Genomic DNA, 14,028 nt, shown 5'->3' with positions numbered 1-14,028 from the left:
AGGGCCGTATTTCTCCACCCCCAGCTGCCCAGGCCTACATAAGATAGAGGGTGGCCCAACCATTAGTCAGTAGTGGCTACTACTGCAGCATTATAGAGCCCTGAGCTTGAATTTCCTAACTTTTGTTAGTTGAAGTTAGGCAGGTCAAACCTGAAACATTATCTAAACAAAAGGGTTTTTTTTAAATGCTTTAATTGTAAAAATGTGTTGGCTCGGTTAGTCCATCCAAGACACACAGAGAGCAAAGTATAGTAGGTGATCTCTTTTATTTGATTAACTTCATACAGGAAAGCTTTTGAAATTTATACTTTCTTCATCAGGCTGGTGGATAAAGAGCTAAGCCAAGCAGCCGATACAGCACTTCATAAGTTTATTAAATTAACCAGTTAAACCGAGGCAGTATACAACATATATGGGCCAAAGCAAACAATGCTGGTGGACCTCATTCTTCAGTGCAGAGTTACAGTCAGTGCTGATAGTGCAGGGTCAGCATTTCCAGCTCCTACGCATGCAAAAAATAGATATGTACTGTAATTCCAACCCACTGAATTCTGCCTTTCCAAGTGATTCATGAACATTCCCCAGAAAAGAGAGAGGAAACTGATTTTTCGCTGGTTTTATCTGACATCTGGATCCAAAAGCAGGTTTGGCCAGGTGCACTGGCTTGGCACATCACAGAACACAATGTGAGCCTGCCTCTCCAGCGCCCTGAGCCACCGGTTGTTATTCACACCCGTGCAAAGCAGGTGTCAAGTGTTAACAAATGGGAACGGTAACATTTTCTCTGCCCGTGTGCCAAATGACTTAAGCAGGAGCAGGCTAACAAACCATGGAAGCCTGCATCATCATAGGGGGGCAGGTGTCAGGGTAAGGAGCCACTTCTACTTGTATGCCACAGCACACATACTTGTCTACTACTCTGTAGCTGTTCAGTGCCTAGGACGAGGGGGCCCTGTTCTTGGGTAGGGTTGTCACGTGTCTGGTTTTCGACCGGAATGCCCGGTCGAAAAGGGCCCCTGGCAGCTCTGGTCAGCACCGCTGACTGGGCCATTAAAAGTCCGGTTGGCGGTGCAGGCAGGCTCCTTACCCGCCTCTGCGCTGCTCCCGGGAAGCTGCCGGCATTTCCCTCTGGCTCCTAGGTGGAGTGATGGCCATGGGGACTCTGTGCCCTGCCCCTGCCCCCCAGCGCCAGCTCAGGAGCTCCCATTGGCCAAGAACCACAGCCAATGGGAGCTACAGGGGCAGCGCCTTCAGGCACAGACAGTGCGCCGATCCACATGGTAGTGCCTCCACTTAGGAGCTGGAGGGAGATCATAGAATATCAGGGTTGGAAGGGACCTCGGGAGGTCATCTAGTCCAACCCCCTGCTCAAAGCAGGACCAATCCCCAACTAAATCATCCCAGCCAGGGCTTTGTCAAGCCTGACCTTAAAAACCTCTAAGGAAGGAGATTCCACCACCTCCCTAGGGAACCCATTCCAGTGCTTCACCACCCTCCTAGTGAAAAAGTTTTTCCTAATATCCAACCTAAACCTCCCCCACTGCAACTTGAGACCATTACTCCTTGTTCTGTCATCTGGTACCACCGAGAACAGTCTAGATCCATCCTCTTTGGAACTCCTTTCAGGTAGTTGAAAGCAGCTATCAAATCCCCCCTCATTTTTCTCTTCTGCAGACTAAACAATCCCAGTTCCCTCAGCCTCTTCTCATAAGTCATGTGCTCCAGCCCCCTAATCATTTTTGTTGCCCTCTGCTGGACTCTCTCCAATTTTTCCACATCCTTCTTGTAGTGTGGGGCCCAAAACTGGACACAATACTCCAGATGAGGCCTCTCCAATGTCGAATAGAGGGGAATGATCACATCCCTCGATCTGCTGGCAATGCCCCTACTTATACGGCCCAAAATGCCATTAGCCTTCTTGGCAACAAAGGCACACTGTTGACTCATATCCAGCTTCTCATCCGCTGTAACCCCTAGGTCCTTTTCTGCAGAACTGCTGCTTAGCCATTCGGTCCCTAGTCTGTAGCAGTGCATGGGATTCTTCCATCCTAAGTGCAGGACTCTGCATTTGTCCTTGTTGAACCTCATCAGGTTTCTTTTAGCCCAACCCTCTAATTTGTCTAGGTCCATCTGTATCCTACCCCTACTCTCCAGTGTCACTGCTTTCTGGGAGCCGCCTGAGGTAAGTGCCACCGGAGTCTGCACCCCAAACCCCCTCCTGCATCCCAAACCCCAGCCCCAGCCCAGAATCCTCTCCTACACACCAAACCCCTCATCCCCAGCCTCACCCCAGAGCCTGCACCCCCAGCTGGAGCCCTGACTCCCTCCTGCACCCCAACCCCCTGCCCTAGCCTGGAGCCTCTTCCTGCACCCCAAACCCATCATCCCTGGTCCCACCCCAGAGCTGCACCCTCAGACAGAGCCCTCACCCCCTCCTGTACCCCAACCCTCTGACCCAGCCTGGAACCCCCCCCCCGCACCCAAAACCCCTCATCCCCAGCCCCACCCCAGAGCCCTCACCCCCTCTCTCACCCTGCCCCACCCTGGTGAAAATGAGCCAGTGAGTGAGGGTGGGGGAGAGCAAGTGACGGAGGGAGGGGGGAATGGAGGGAGTGGGGGCGGGGCCTCAGAGAAGGGGCGGGGCAGGGCGCAGGGCAAGGGTGTTCCATTTTCTGCAAATAGAAAGTTTTCAACCCTATTCTTGGGCTGGTTCCCAGCCACTACCATAATACTACTAACGGCACATTCTTGTGGGCTGAAACCCAAGTTAATCAGCAGTGGAAGCTGTTTGGGAAAAGGACGCTCTCATTTATGTGGATGTACAGCGGTTACCACAAGGGGGCCCTGATCTCTATGCGCTACGGTAACACCCAAACAATACGACTCACCAAGACAGTGGAGCACTGTCCACACCACCAGTTCCATCCCACAGGACTTAAAATACGAGAAATCGCAGAGCCTGTTGAGTGATCAAAGAAGAGCCAAAGCGACTGCAAGCGGTGAACACCGCCGAGCTTAGGGGGGTTGAAATCTGGGTTTGGATCCAAATTTTGCAGCTTAATTCTGTCTCGCTAATCAACCCTCTTGGGTGCTTTGGAGAGCCAGGATTCACTGGTTTTGCAATATGTGCAAAACCCTTTTCACACGGTTCCATAATAAGTCACTGGAAAAAAAATTAGGCACCGTTAATGGAAACGCTGACAACATTTACTGTAACAGCATGATCAGCAGTGACTATAATTCACCTTCAGAGAGTTACACCCCCAACTGCTTTCCTTGGCCCATATACACTGTATATTGCCTTGGTTTAATTGCATCCGACGAAGTGGGTATTCACCCACGAAAGCTCATGCTGCAAACGTCCGTTAGTCTATAAGGTGCCACAGGATTCTTTGCTGCTTTTGGTTTAATTGGTTCATTTAATAAGCTTGAGGAGTGTCCAGTTGCCTGGGGAGGAATTTAGCATGGTTTAAAATTGGGTATCCTGGTTTGTGCCCACAGATTGTTCTTTTGGAAGGTGCAGCCGTGGTGCAGTACCACATTCTGGTCCTGCTCTGCCTGTGCTTGCTGCTACACAGCCTGTCTGAAGGGCTTACGAATTCAGCCCAGTTCCAGCAGGGCAATGCAGATGCACTGATCTAGATTTGAAAGGAGCTTCGCTAACAAAGGTTGAATTGCGTTAGCTGAAGCTGTTTCATTTCCCAGCTTTGCGAATGGAGCTTACAAGAGGCTGGGAGCTTATACAAAGTATCTCCGGAGGAAGACAATGGCACAGTGGGTCAGGCACCGGATTAGAGCTCATGAGACCTAGGTTAGAGGGCTGCTCAGGCCTAATTTTTGGATCCAACCCAGTTCCAGGTCCACCCAACCCGACATGAATGGAGAGGGTTGGTTGAATCGTTCACTACCACCTCCTGCCCAAAGAGGTCAGTTCTCCTCCCACTGCATGGCACAGTGGCAGCTGCATGCACTGCCCCCCGCCATCCACTGCCCCCTGCTGGGCCGTGTGCGAGCTGCCACTCCTCGGCGCACACATTACGTACCATACAGTGCAGCGAGGTATGGAAGCAGCTGCAGGAGTCGGGCAAACAGCCACCTCTGTGCCAGCCCAACTGGCAGCAGGAGGAAATCTGACCTGACCCAAGCCCAAAGTTACTTTCCCATCCAACCCAACACTCATAGAATTTGGGTCGGGTTGCAAGGCTCTAACCTGGGCTCTGTTCCCAACTCTACCATGTGACCTTGAACTAGTCACATTCCTCTCAGTACCTTTCTTCCTCTTCTTTTGCTTTATCTGTCTAATGGGACTTTAAGATCTTCAGAGTAATGGTGTCATTTTGCTTGTACAAACTATGCATTTGCCCCATGCTTAGCACAATGGGTCATTATTTCAGATAGGGCTTCCAGGTACCACGGCAAAAAATAAAATGATGGAAGAAAAATATTAGCAACTTAAAAGCCATTAAGATGCCCTATCATGGTCATTTCGTTACCAACATTTTTTGCTCTCATTTAAAAGTTGTTTCATTGAGAGAAATAGGGCTGGAGAATGGGTGTGAAGTGAAGGATTCTGCCAGGGCGATGTAAGCTTACATATTTTCTTGTTGATTTCACTACAGGTGCGCAGTACCCCAGGGGCCTCTCTGGTTGTGATGCAAGCCAAGGACTGTGGAAATCTCACTAAAAACAGCTGATTCTGCAAGGTTGCCATCAATTCAAGATAGGGAAAAAAATCATACCAGAGCTAAAGAGATTTCTGCCAGTCTGGGCTGTGGTCTTGCAAGATCGGTTCATGGGATGTTGGTGCCTTTGAACCAGAGTCTTATGGCCCAGCCTCAAACCCAGACACATAACCCTACCTTAACGCTAACTAAAGATTCTGGGCCAAAAATTTCCGCCTCCTAATGTTTACAGATAATCCCACCCAAAGGTTGCAAACGGCAGAAGAAAGGAGAGAGGGGACCAGCATGGATCAGACTCAGGGGGACTGGGGAGAGAAGAAAGGAAAACACGTAGTGAACAATCCTTCTAGTTACCGGTTTGCAGTTGATGTGTTCTGCCCAAAGAGCTGTCTCTCTCTCTCTCACACACACACACACACACACACACAAATAAAAATAAAAAGGCAGCTGAGACAACAGCAGCAACAGGAGCTAAGTTAGAGCCTCTGATTCTGGCAGTAGCAGTGGCAGTGCCCCAAAAACAATACTTCAGAGGAAGAGCAGGCACAGCTGCAGCATTCCCCTCAGGCTAGTCAAGGGCCGGGATCACTACTGTTTTCCTGGAGAATGTGCAGCAGCACCCAAGACCGCACCCGATAAGTTTAGTGGTTTAAAAGAGAACTGGATAAATTCATGGTGGTTAAGTCCATAAATGGCTATTAGCCAGGATGGGTAAGGAATGGTGTCCCTAGCCTCTGTTCGTCAGAGGATGGATATGGATGGCAGGAGAGAGATCACTTGATCACTGCCTGTTAAGTTCACTCCCTCTGGGGCACCTGGCATTGGCCACTGTCGGTAGACAGATACTGGGCTGGATGGACCTTTGGTCTGACCCAGTACGGCCGTTCTTATGTTCTAACCCATAGGAAGGAGAGAGGAGCAGCTGTAACTATGGTCCTGTTCCAAAGTGCTTCAGATACCATAATAGGAGAGGGGCAGAGAAGTGGCAGTACATGCTGGTTCACAACAGGAAAGAAACAGCAGCAATGCGCAGGTAGCTTTTCTACGCCCAGTGCCACACCTGGGATTTTGATGATATTCACCTGGATTGGTTATACTAATTGTGTTTGCACAGTCCAAACGATAATAGTAAACAAGCAAGCAAACGCTGTTAGTTGTATTGTGGTGGCAATGAGAGGCCCCAGCTAAGAGCAGGGCCCCAGGATGCTAGGTGCTGTACAGATACATAGTGAGAGAAGCAGCAAAGAATCCTGTGGCACCTTATAGACTAACAGATGTTTTGCAGCATGAGCTTTCGTGGGTGAATACCCACTTCTTCAGATGCAACATCTGAAGAAGTGGGTATTCACCCACGAAAGCTCATGCTGCAAAACGTCTGTTAGTCTATAAGGTGCCACAGGATTCTTTGCTGCTTCTACAGAACCAGACTAACACGGCTACCCCTCTGATACTTGACATAGTGAGAGAAGTTACAAGGAGAGAGGAAGACAGAGGCAGCAAGGGGGAAATAAACACAAAGCCAGTGGCAGAGCCAGGAACAGAACCTGGATCTCCTGATTCCCTATCCAGTGTCTTAGCCACTAGGCCATACTGCCTCCTGATTGGCAAATTATTTTGCTTGTTTGAGCGGATCATACTTAGAGAAGTCCTAGTGCATTACCACTTGAACTCCCAAGGTTTTTGGTCCCTCGTCTGCTACCAGACTGCATCATGCCTGGTACGTGACAGTGCTCAACACAACTCCTGTTTGAAGGCAACGGGAGTCTTTCCATTGATTTCCAACTGGCAAGGGGATTAGGTCCTTAGCATCCAAAGTTGTTACATTTACTGAGATATGTGCAGGATTTCCCATTCTAAGCAAATGCAACAGCAGAACTCTGAAAATGAATTACACCCACTGTACAAGAGATATCACTGGTCGCTGTGCAGCACTCAAGCATTTCAAACACCCAGGTATGCACCTCGTAATCCCAACCATCTTCTTTCTCAATGATCTAGCATAAAATGAGCAAGCTCTTCTTGGCTCCATTGTTTCATTCTGCTGCCATTTTGTAAAATGTAACAACAATCATTTTTTAAACAAAGCAAAGATGTTGGAAGGTGTAACCCCCCTTTCCCTTTAATGGGTCAGGATTAGGGAATTTGGACATAACTAGCAGCAATATCCGGTTGTTTGTGCTTTTATTCAAAATGATTAGTTTCTCTAAAGTATTTTTTTTTAAAACAAAGCAAACCAAATGATGTCCTTATCCAGACGACACCAGAGATGAAATGACTCATATCCCATGCTCACACTGGGCACAGAGATCTCTCAGCACAAGAGAGAATCTTACCGAAATTTTTGAAGATTTATGGCCAAACTCTCTGCCTATGGAAGAGGGCACAGCTCCACTGACTTCCATTTATATCAGCAGAAAATGTGGCTCTTACTTGGCAGCTTTCAGTTACGGGGGAGAACGCTGGGATTGGGAAGGCATGCTTCGAGACTGCTTTCGAAATGCCAAAGTCATTTTTGCAAGTTCATAATATAGAACAGCTGATCAATCTATAACCAAATCGCTTTTGCTATTTTGCCAGACAAATGCAAAACCTAATGCCTTTTACCACCACGTCCAGGACACCCTCAGCCAATTACAAAACTGCAGTCAAAAAGGCACACAAGTCAGTCCAGAGACTCAAAGAGAGTATACAAGCCCAGCAAAACAACATTGGCATTGCGCAATATACTCTTTACACACCTAATCCAGATACTATATGCACAACTCACCTCTAACACACATTAACTATTAACTTCACTGGAGTTAATTCCCGTTTACCCCCACCCCTGGGTAAGTAAGGCCCAGATCATACAAACATGCACTTGCTTAGCTTTACTGCACCAGTAGTGCCATTGAACTCCATGGGATAATTCATGGTGGTAAAGTGAAGCATGTATAAACCTGTCTGCTGGACTGGGGCCCAAGGCATTCTCTACACGGTTTACGTACTTGTATTTTCTGTTATGTTTTACCAACATAGTTAAAGTGGTGTAATTTCCTTGTGTGGACATAGTTATACACTTGGGAAGATGCCATTGATCAGTGTGATTATTCCCCAATAACTATATTGGTATAATTGCATCCACACTACTGGGGCTGTACCGCTTTAACGACGTTAGTGTTGTTCAAACAGTCCCCCTTTGTGTTTAGACAAGCCTAATAAGGAGAATCAAACCCACTGTCACCACTTTTAAGTCCCTGGGATATCATCAGTCCCAGAGAGGTCCAGCAGAATATAATCAAGATGAGTCCAGGTTCTAAGAACATTTGTTACTGGGAACATTTTGTTCCCCATCCGCCCTGAAATAAAAAAGCTTCAATACACAACGTTTTCCAACCAGCTCTACTTGTGACAAGGAAAGGTAAAAGAGATCCAGATTATTCCCATGAGAAAACAGAAAGATGATATCAGATACAAAGTCATTCCAAATTGCAGAATATGGTACTAGGGGGCAGGTAATTAAATGAGGAGTGTTCTGACTGGTAAGCGGTTCAAAAACATGTGGCAACTAAGGGTAAACAGGAAATTCAGATAAATCTATTTCACCCAGAGTAGGAGACATCTGGAATAAGTTGCCAACAATTTAAGACCATCAAAGCAAATGGTATTAATGAGTTTAAGAGGCAGCTAGAGGGAGAACAGGCAGAGACTGAAGGATACAGTGACAAAGGAGGGAGGTGGGGCTGAAATTAACCTAAGGCGACAGACTTGTTAGCCTAAAAGGTTATTTTCCTGTCCAGTAATTCTGTATCTTCTCACTGCTCCAGGGGTTCACTGATTCCTTTTTCTGGTCTTTGGTTCACGGGAGGGGGGTTGTACTTTAGTTAAGTGATTCTCCACTGGAAAAATGACATGATACGCTACTGCCGAGCTCCCCATTGTAATCCAGGAAAGTGCATGAAAATTTAATATACTCCCTGACTCCCACAAACATTGCTTTTTGAAGTAGAGATTCCTCCTACTGAAAAAATTAAAACCTCCTCTTTTGCGTTTGCTCTGGAATGCCTGTCTGAAGAATAAAAACCTTGCCCCTCTCATCAAAAGGGGTTAGTAAATATTTCCATGGTCTCCAAGAACTGGTTTTTAAAACTCATTTGTTTTAAAGTAAATGCAAAACAGACTAAACGACACCTTTAAGGATGTCAAAAAACAGTAGGCATAAGTGAACAGGGAGGCTACAAAGGAAATGCTTAGCCTGAGTTACCCTTTAATATCCTGCTCTTCTCTAGAAGGGAGCTAAGGATAATAAGAAAGCTCTGCTGATCTTTAGTCAAAAGAAGAGAACGATCTCCCATCTCCTTGCATAACTGTTATAAACTAACTACGTTGGTTACATTCATAGGAATTAACACCCCTTAAAAGACAGTCTTGGAATTTCGTTTTCCACCTCCTATCATTGGGCAATGGAATATTCATAAAAATGCTAGAAGGAAACAATTCTAATAACAAAAGGAAAAACAAAACATAATCCAAACTCTGAAGTTTTCTTCTCAACTAGTTAAATTAAATTGAACCGAGGATTCAATGTGAAATTGATCCAGGAATTGCAACACAGAAAAACTAAAAACCAATGCACTATGGGAGGATGCGGGAATAAAAAAAAACAAGCAGACTCAAGCCTGCCTCCGTCTTTAGAAGTTATAGTGCATGCTACAGAAACTCTCTTAGGCCTTGATCCTGCAAACACTTATGCACATGCTCACGTCTCTGTAATGAGTAGTCCCATTGAAATCAGTCGATCTACTCATGGTTGTTGGTTACAAAGTTAAGCATGTGCATAACTGTTTGCAGGATTGGGGGAGGAGGGTGAAACTCACTCCTGTGTATGTGACCACTTAAGCCCCCAGAGTAGACATTGTATTTGCCCTCATTACATCAAAATCTCAGTCGAGCAGGTCACTGGAGATAAGCCCCATCAATAACGTCCCATCTAGATATGTACCTCTGTGTTATACAGCAATCTCATACGACAAATTGCACACTTGCTTTCATATGCCATTTATACATACAGTGTACATTGTGCATGTGTCTGCCTCTGTCTGTGTGCACACCCCACTGAGCATTCATATGGCTGGTAGTCTGAAAAGAGCCAGTGTCTGATGAGCTAATAATGTTTTACTAGGAAAATGATCCATATGAAAGGAAAACAGAGCTTCTCCTTTAGCTTTGTCCCCTTCATTTTCTGTCCTGACATACAGGGCCAGGCTGTGGCTGCCCCACCATAGATGGGCCAGGGTGGAAAGGGTGAAAGGAACTGAGTCACATGGAACACCACAAGTCATTCCCTGCTCATCAAAGACATGCACATAGAGCAGGGGTTTCTTTCTAATATAGGACAATGGAAATCTGTGTCAAGCATCATATATAAAAAAAAGAGTTTTGCTTGTACTCGGCTCTTTCTGGAATTGGCAGAAATCAGCAGTGGATGAGCTATAACACCCTGACTTCTGCATGATCAGTGCTTTACCAACCAATCCATTAAAACCTAACTAGAGGGACCATCTGGGAAAGAACTGATTAAACGTTCGATCCAACCAGAAAGGTAGCCCCACCGGACCCTGTCTGTAAGAGCTGGCCAGCCAGCGCCTTGCCCATGTGGCTTGATCCCCTGTAGTTTAATTGACACAACACTGATAGCAACGTGAATGTCTGAAACACAGGAGATCTTAAATACTGCAAATGTTTTTCCTGTGATTGAGGGCTGCTTTAATGAGTGTACTGAGGTGTAGTAGCTGGAAGAAGGTGATAAGCATTACATGTTCTATGGAAAGCCAGAGGGTTACTTTATATAATAAGATACAGCTGACTAAACAGGGCACTGAAAGTCATTCATGGTTAAAACAAACAAACTAACTAAACGGTTCACTGGATACGTACCACAGGGTGATATAAGGGCCTGAATATTCTAATCAACATGCTACTGGGACGAGAAAGACACTTGCCAACACTGGATTCATAAGGCCTCTTCCTCAGGTCTGACCAAGCCACGCTCAGTGCAGAACCAGATTTGGGGAGGGGGAAACAGTGGCTGTATGCTACCTTCATGCCCCTCAAAATTGGCCCATTCGGGACTTAGTGAAAATATGAGCAACCTCAGGATTACCCACTCGTACCCTGGCAGCATTCCCCCCCCCTCCCCAAGGGACCACTCTGCAGGTGGGGATCATCACAGCAGCAGCTCCCCACTCACCAGCAGCCTGGGCAGGAGGCTGTGCCAACTCTGCACCACATATTTGGGGTAAAGACCCAGCCCAAAACTTGCACAGAGCAGAATTCAGCCCCTGAAGTGAGGTAACCTGTAGCTTCTCACATGAGGCAATTTACTTTGACCCAAGTGAAACCCAACAAACCCTTTGGGGATGCTGAATATGACCCTTCAGGTAAGTTTACATGCAGACTGTGGGATCAATTGTGCTTGGCTGGCACAGCCCCTCACTTGGGGGTGCGCAGAGCTGCACTCTCCTAGAGTAGATGCCCTGGAGACATTCTGCCAATGCCTTCCAAAGTGACTAGGGAGCACGGACACTGGCCCATCCTATTAGCGGGCACAGCATGCATTCCAGGTAAACCAGGCCAGCTCTGCTGGGGGGATTTCAAAGCACAGCCCCGCCTCCTCCCTTTGGGAGAGCAGCCCATTGCCTAAGCAGCTCTATTTAATCAGCACAGCTGCTAATCAAAGGAAACTCAGCCCTCGATGGAAGCACCAAACTCAGCACACAGGTGAAGCCACTGCATAGCACTGCCTGTTCCTCACAGCTGTGCTCCTGACGTGGAGCAGAGTCTCAGAGTTAATGAAATAGAGGATTTCAAATACATAGCTCTGGCACTTTACCCAGCTTTGGGTAGAACACTTCCCTGTACATGTGTTTAACCCTACAACCATTCCAAATATCCTCAAGTCACAGAAAATAAAGCTCCACATCATATTTCAGCATTACCTATTTACCATTTGTATAAACTGCACTGGGACTATAAACAATACATTTCCTTTAGTCTAAAACTGCTACCAAATTTTAATGATAAACAAAAGAGTTATTTGCATTCTTTAGCATTTGATTCATGCAGTAAGTATTCAAGTCAGCCACAGTTTGTCCACTTTGCAACCTTGCTACAACTTGGTTTCCCCTGAGCCTAACAAATTCAGTTTCACAGAGACCTGCTTAAGCTTTCTCACCTTTGCAAATGATCATAACAAACTCAAAAAGGGGTTACAGTACCTGCAAATTCAAGGGAGTCTCAGCCCACAGTGGACATGTTCCAGGTAGCTCAAGCCCCTGCAGCAAAGCATTTCCTATCCACCACAGCTGTGCTGCTGATTGGGAGCAGAATCTCAGGTTTAAAGAGATAGGGGTAAAAATATAGTTATCTGGTAATTGACCCAGCTTTGAGTACAACAACCTCCTGGTAAAGAACATTGCAGTGTACACCACCACCACTTCAGAGTGCTATACTGATAACATTAGTGGGGTGGGCCAGGAACAGGCTCTGAAAACAGGGAAGGAAAATTTCACCCCATGGCATTTACTGTGTGTGGTTGGATATCTGCCTGTTACAGCCATATACAATATGCCTGGGTATTTCAATGTTCTGTGACCCCTCCAAGTAGCCAAGCTTGTTTCCCAGAGATGTCTTTAGAGCTCTTCAGAAAGAAAAATAGAATCTGTGACGATTGTAGCAAATCTCTGCGAAGACCAGCTCCTAGAGAGCAGAGCAGGTTAGGGAGTGGAGAACAGCCATTCAAGTGACAGACTAAGGTCCTGAGCCTGCAAGCTCATATGTGTAGGTCAGGGGTAGGCAACCTATGGCACGCGTGCCAAAGGCGGCATGCAAGCTGATTTTTAGTGGCACTCACTGCCCGGGTCCTGGCCACCGGTTCGGGGGGCTCTGCATTTTAATTTAATTTTAAATGAAGCTTCTTAAACATTTTAAAAACCTTATTTGCTTTACATACAACAATAGTTTAGTTATATATTATAGACTGATAGAAAGAGACCTTCTAAAAACATTAAAATGTATTACTGGCACGCAAAATCGTACATTGCAGTGAATAAATGAAGATTTGGCACACCACTTCTGTAACGTTGCCGACCCCTGGCTTAGAGTCAGGCAAGCACAGTTTATTCAGGATGCCACAATCACAGCAGGAAATCGATTTCACTAACTCATTTGATTTGGTAGTGGGTGTCTGAGGCCTTTGTGAGTTGTGAAAGTCAATCAAGGACCCTGTTACCTTGTGTGGTATTGGAAACTGTACTTCTAAGTGGTTTAGCTTAGGAAGTCTGCGGACAGGGACTGCAGAAACCTGTGCTCTGCTATGCAGGGGCAGCTGGAACTGTGTCACTGACTATCCACCTTTCACGCAGCTTGGGCCCAGCATGGTTACTCTGCACCGCATCGTGTACCCATTCATGAGGCCTGGGACAGGTTTACCGGCTGGAACTTCTTATTGTTCATGAGGCGGGTTATGAATTCTGCAGTGTTTCTATCCGTATCCAGCCCACAAAGTAATCCTTTGAGAAAGGGACAGAGCTAAACAAGCAGCTACAAAAGACCAGGGTTCATGTGAGTTCATTTCCCACCTGACCGTTTGATCAGGAGTCTTGGGGTACATCTAACTGAGAAAAACCAAACCCCAAGGTAGGAAGTCTCAGAGCCCAGGTCAACTTGGCCTCATGGGGCTTGTTTTACAGGGCTAAAACCAGCAGTGTAGACTTCCCCTCTTGCCCTGAGGCCTGGGCTCTGAGACCCTCCCTGTTATATCCTTGGGGCAGCCGGTGTAGGAAACAATCACTTGAGGCCAGAGAGCAGGCAGCTAACCAAAACCTCCATTTTATTTACATATCTACAGAGAGCTCCTCAGCCGGTTGAAACCGGTTGAGCTAACCCATAATAATCTAACTCAGTTGCCATAGCAACAAAACCATGACAACCAAATACACAACACTCCCCACTTGCAGAGGTTAAATCAACCCTGTCTCTCTCATGGTGTTTATCCTAACACATCCAACATGCTCATTAACAGGTTGCCAATTACAGGATGTTCAGTGTATAAAAAGGCTTCCACAAAGATCATGCAGGACCTTCAGTAACATGTCCATGTTCACTCTTAAAGTGTCCTGCCTGCAAAGTCTCTGGTTGCTGGATCATGCAGGGTCAATTTCACCCCTGTGTAGAGGGTCAACGATAGGCCTAGCACCATTTAAGATGCTCTTAAGCCCCATTCTGAAGTCTTAAGCAATGCATAGACCTGGGTTACTGCACAAGAGGGGTTTTACCCGTAGGGAACACAGATTGGAGCTGTTTGGTC

General features: G+C 46.5%; 1 long non-coding RNA gene across 1 annotated transcript; it reads right to left on the bottom strand.

Annotated features, from left to right (window-relative positions):
* Positions 1–380: 380 nt before the first annotated feature.
* On the bottom strand, positions 381–12,031 carry LOC123352961. The gene is made up of 3 exons (XR_006574337.1): positions 11,939–12,031; positions 2,889–3,163; positions 381–502 (listed from the first exon to the last, which is right to left on the bottom strand). It is a non-coding gene; the product is annotated as an uncharacterized LOC123352961 (long non-coding RNA).
* Positions 12,032–14,028: the final 1,997 nt, after the last annotated feature.

This window comes from Mauremys mutica, chromosome 19 (genome assembly GCF_020497125.1).
Source record: "Mauremys mutica isolate MM-2020 ecotype Southern chromosome 19, ASM2049712v1, whole genome shotgun sequence".
Lineage (NCBI taxonomy): Eukaryota > Metazoa > Chordata > Testudines > Geoemydidae > Mauremys > Mauremys mutica.
This window is presented reverse-complemented; position numbering and strand designations above follow the sequence as displayed.